The 5741-nt window shown below is 39.2% G+C and overlaps 1 non-coding gene across 1 annotated transcript; it reads left to right on the top strand.

The window, feature by feature from the left end:
* Nucleotides 1-5651: 5651 nt before the first annotated feature.
* On the top strand, nucleotides 5652-5741 carry LOC147481491 (small nucleolar RNA snoR8a). The gene has a single exon (XR_015207156.1). It is a non-coding gene; the product is annotated as a small nucleolar RNA snoR8a (small nucleolar RNA).

Below are 5741 nucleotides of genomic sequence, written 5' to 3'. Positions count from 1 at the left end.
CATATTACCGTTTCGGCCGGTTGATGAGTGCATTTGCGGTGGCCAAGAATGGTCTGCCTAGAATGATTGGTATTTGCCTACCAGATGTAGGTTATGTGTCGAGTACTATGAAATCAACCGGATAATAGAAATCTTCGATCTTGACTATGACATCTTTAATGATTCCTCTAGGTATCTTCACCGATCTATCCGCTTAACCGTAAAAGTAACATCGATTCGGTTTTAGATCCTTCAAGCCCAACTTCTCGTAGACGAAATATGGTAGAAGATTCACACTGGCACCCAAATCTAATAAAGCTTGTTCCTCCAAAGAATCTCCAATTCTGCATGTAATAGTTGGACTTCGAGGATCTTTCGGTTTCCACAACCGATAGATTCGTAGAGTGCGATGAAAAATCTTTGAGCGATAAAAGCTTCTTTCGAATGTTGGTCTTCTTCTTTACTAGATCTTTCAAGAACTTGGCATATGAGGGAACTTGCTTGATGGCGGTCGAAAATGGGATATTAATCAGAAATTCTAAAATACATCGCAAATCTCCTTATCTTGGTCATCTTTTAATCGTATTCACTAGTTTCAAGGAAACGCGGTCTTTGGATTCTTCAATATCGGTTCTCTTCTTTTGGGCTTCAGTTGGCTTGGTAACAAATAGTGGAGTGACAGGTGGAGTCACTTTCGTGATGGCTTATTCTTACTTAATTCCACAGTAGTTCCTTCCAACTTCTTTTGCAATGTTTCTTCTTGAGTTGCCAACACTAGATATATCTGGAATGTTAGAACTGGGTGGGATGGTGGGGACATAAGTTACCTTAGGCTCCATGAGAATATTTTCCTGGTTCATAGACAATCCTTTATCAACTTTCTTGCGACCTCCAGTGGTGGTGACATGAACTAACTTGGGCATTCGACCGAGTAATCTCCGTGTTATCCACTGCGGGAGACACCTCTTCCTTTCGGTTTTGGCTCGGTTGGTAATGCTCCTTTTGATCTCTCTGTCAAAGCGGTAGCGATTTGCCCTATCGGCCTTGAATGACACTAAAGTTATTCTCCAACTTCGGGTTCTTTGATTTGTCCGTTTTTACTCATTGACAATGGTGGTGATAGCTTCTTCCGGATGTGGGATAACCGCTTTGCTCGACTGAGGCGTAGGGGCAATATATCCACTCATAAGATCTGGTACTAACTCTCTATTTGTGTTGGATTGGTATTGCTTTGGTTACGGTATGACCGTTGATTTACGTATGGTTCTTTGGCGGTTTTGAACCGATATCGGGTTGATACGAACCGATTTGATGATTCTGAAATCCTGGAGGAAAATTCCTCTGATTTGTATTTTGTGGCTTCCAATAATTCTGTCCCTGATTGAACTAGTTATTTCTTCCTAAAGAGTTGATACTACATGCCTCCGCATTAGTATCCAGATAGTACGAACACTCTTCAGTGGTATGGCCTTCATCAGAACATAGCTCACAAATGGTATAACAAGGCTTGGATGGCTGAGGTTTAGCTTGGAAATTGTTTGGTTTTGGAGGATTCATGGAGAACTGATCAAACTTCTTGTTCAGATTTTCAAGTCCTGTTGATAGGCTTGCCATAATTGATAGCATTGCTTGATTTGGGTCTTCTTGAATTTGGTTGCCAAATTTCTTCTAAGACCCTCCACTCTAGCTCGTCCTCGTTGCTAGTACTCCATTGTTGAGTGTCTTTAGGTAAATTCTCGAGAAAGTTGTAGGCTTCCTCTCCATCGATGATGTAAACTTACCTTGATGCATTGATCGTATCATCACTTGTTCATAGTAGAAAGTCCTCGAAGAAAAATGAGCCAATGTGCTCTTATCATAACCATGATGTGGACATGAGACTAGCAGATTATTGAATTTCTCCGGCTTTGATGATATTCTTGATCACCTTCCCTTTGAAATTGCCGATGGCTTCGCTGCATGGCATCTGTATTCTTACGGGTGGGTAGAACTTGTTCATAAACTTTGTTCTCAACTTCTCCCAGTTGTTGATTGAATTGATCGGTTTGTCAGCGGTTAACCATTCGATGCTTTACCTTCGGTGAGAGTGGAAAAAGAATTAACTTGATACTCTCATCCCCGATATTCTGTTCTTGAAAGTTCGAGGGGGTGATAGAAATTTGTTCATGTGAACATAAGGCTAAACATTATGCAAACCATTGAACTTTGGAAGCATAGAGATTACTGATGCTCTAAGTTCAAACTGATTAGCTTCTGTCTCTGGAAAAACAATATTGCTGGGTGGGTCTCCAATGATTGGTGAATAGAAATCGCTCAGCTTCTTCCTCTGTTGTGCTTGCATGGGTGGGATAACCGGGATTATTGGTGTCCAAAACACCTCTATCATTGTGTGCGGCCATTGTATCAATCTTGTCTAGTATTCTTGTGAGTCGGTTGTTAAACCTTGTCCACTGTTGTGTTCTTACTGGACGATGATATGGACGACGGGGCATACACTAGAAAATTCTATCACGAAAATAACAAAAACTATCCTACTATGCAACTATTCTAAATTATACTAGAATGTAAAACTACTTTTCTTCAACTGGGTTGGGCTTTGCAGCTAGTATCTCGCCCGTTGTCTAAAAGTCATCTCTTCTAGGGTTATGGTGAATCACTTGGATTGCTTAAAAGTACCACTTGCCCACGATCGATAGTCCGTTTGTCAAGATTCGGACAAGAAACACTAGAGTTTGATTTTTCGCTGTGTTGGCTTACAACTTCAATTGTTGAAAAGGTCCTAAATGCAATTATACTAGAAAGCAATAAAAAGAATGAAGATTCGACTAACCTGGATGGTAGATCTTGTCTTCGAGATGTCCTTCAAGCTTCTTTCTTTCTTAAAAGGATGGATGATGTGGCTAAAATTACCTCAAGATCCAAAATTCTAATCTTGAAAGAAAACGTTAAACATAAACAACTTAAAACGGCAGCGGCACCATTGACACTACCTCTTTTTTTTTGTGTAGATGAGATGATGGGTGATGTAGATAGATGATGATCGTTGAACAAATAGAAGCGTATCAAAACCTAATTATCCCTCAATAAGTAAAGGATGAGTAGGGTATCGTTCCACTTTTAAGTGTATGTTATGTGAAGACGAGAATTTGGAAAGGGGTTTGAGGGATTAAAAGCTAATATTGTAGAGATTGTAGATTCTAATGCTAAACTAAGCTAAACTAACTAAACTGTTGAGAATTTATAAGAGAGGGAATTCAAGAGATTAGAATCCACCAATACTTTTGATCTATGACCTTCTCGCTTCATGGTTGTTCTTACAAGTAGACTACAATTAGGCAATCGGCGAGTGCGATGCCCTCTTGACCGAAACATCGTTAACAATTAACTCTACTTAAGGTTGTTCCTATGTTTATGCTATTAATATCTTCTTTCCTTTTATGTAAGCTCGGTCACCATTCAATGTATTACCAAGAGCAACATTAAGGAGTACTTCCTAATAGGCTGACCATTCAATGAATCACCACTTAAGGCAAACACAAAGAATACTTCCCCTGGCAGCCACTCCCTGAGCTACCCCTTCTAAGGCAACACAAAAAATACTTCCCTAACTCTAAAGAACTATACTACTAGAAAAAAAGAAAAGAACACTAGCATGATATTAATATTGCAAAACATAAACCCTATTCTATACTTCCATCCCCCAGGTGTGGACAATGGAACTAATAACTACAAACATAAAGAACTAACTGATTGAAGAACACCATGAACCCGGAAGAATCATTAAACCTTAAGCACTGGCTTCATCTTCTCCCTTGAAGGAGAAGATTAGCCTTCCATAAAAGAAGGAAGAACAAGAAGAAGAAGAAGTTGAAGAACATAAGACTAGAAAGACTAATTTATTAAGACTTCGGGCTGGTTAAAACCGATCTTTTATTATTAATCTCTCTGCCTCAAGTTCTAGAGACAAGAATATAAGTTAATTGGCCCATTACATGAGGCACTTAGGTCCTCTATTTATAGGGGTTACAATGAGCACTAGAAGCATTCCAAACCGTCATTTGTTTCCTAATACAAATAGACTTCTTCCAGAGTCCGACTTAGTCTTCAAAAGCGAGATTGAATTGGCTCTGATTAATGGATTCATGCGTCTGACGCATTATTCATCGTCCCAGACTTAATTAATGCATCACGGGCTCGATTTATCGTCCCGGACCTTAATCAATGCATCTGGGCCTTCGATACATTAGTCCCGGGATCATAAGCCGATTTTCTCTCTTACGCTTCTATCCTTCTATCCTCTTTTGCAGGCTTTGGTCCAAACAACGAATCCTTTAGCCTTGGGCTTCCAAATAGACTTTAAAATAGGTCCAAGTCGCATCTTTAACAACTCCAATTCCTTGGCCTTCTCCATGATTGTCCACGGGCCTCCCATGTGATCCTTAATGCTCCAATTGCCGTTTTTACCCCATTTTCTCTAATATTCTACAAAACTCTCTTTTTCACTGTAGAATCTTAAAACACAACTTATAAACACTATTAGTCCACTAAGATGGCTAAACAAGAGGCATAATCGAGGGTTAAATAGCACTTTTTGAGCACTCATCACCCCCTGACCCCCAACTGATCAAAATTCAACCAACGGTGGCCATCGGTTAACTAGTCAAGGATCATAAATTGTCCTAAATACCCTTTTTCAGTGGAAATTATGAAATTTGCCATTGACACTGTTCAAAGCCCACAACTCAAAGCCCAAACTCGGAATTACACTAAAATTAAATGTTCAAAAACTTTCTTGAATATTTTAGGAAGCCTATCTGGCGTGTTAATAAGGAATCTAATTAGTCCCCACGAGCCATCCTCTGCCCGAATTTAAACCGTGACAACCTGAAATGGGAGAAGCATCTTTTGCTTTGTTCTTCCCCATCTGAATCAACTTTAAAGAAGCCGCCTCAATGCTCAAGGCGTCCCTCAAACCACGCTTGGGCAAAAGATAATTCGTGTGGGGATTGTTTTTCAGATTTGAACTTCGTGTATGTCCTCGATTCTTAGTTAATCTTCCATCAACCGCTTTGTGCATGCCCCCGTTTAAATCATGTCGCTTGGATGGAAGAACATATGCCCAAGTTTGTTGTCCAGAAAGTTAAAAGGAATGTGGATTCATCTTCTTATGAAGTTAGTAGAGGTGGAAGAAGTTACCCGGATTTGTATTTTGAGATCATCGTGATATATTTTTGAGACTTCCCATTAAGGATCTTATGTGTTGTAACTTGTAAAGTGCATTATGTAAGACACGGTACAAATTAACAAGGGATTCTGAATTCATTAATATGCATTTGAAGAGAGCATTGTCTCATCCGCTTCACATTATTCTTGAACCAAAAATGGCTATACCTATACCGTTCCTAATGTCTATTATTCGACGGCCATTTGTTTCCTAATTTATATTATCTTTGATCCCGAAACTCTCTGTTCTTGATCGATAAAACGAAATGTATCCCCATTCGATGAAAAACCTAATATTGAGAAGTGGATATATTATAGTTGGTTCTTGCAATGGTTTGCTTTGTATGGCTTCAATCGACATTACTTTGTATAGATACTCCTATGAAGTATCTATACCGATATCCATTTATAATCCAATCACGATTAAAGAGATAAGAAACGGTTTATTGGCGGTTGCTATGATTATACAAATTCCTCGTCTTGACTTGCTAATGCTATTGCATGACGGACTCCATATACACCCATAGAATATGAGCATC

The sequence above is a fragment of the Coptis chinensis genome, chromosome 8 (assembly GCF_015680905.1).
Source record: "Coptis chinensis isolate HL-2020 chromosome 8, ASM1568090v1, whole genome shotgun sequence".
In the NCBI taxonomy this organism is placed as follows: domain Eukaryota; kingdom Viridiplantae; phylum Streptophyta; class Magnoliopsida; order Ranunculales; family Ranunculaceae; genus Coptis; species Coptis chinensis.
The sequence above is the reverse complement of the archived record's forward strand: the minus strand, read 5'-3'. Positions and strand labels throughout refer to the sequence as shown.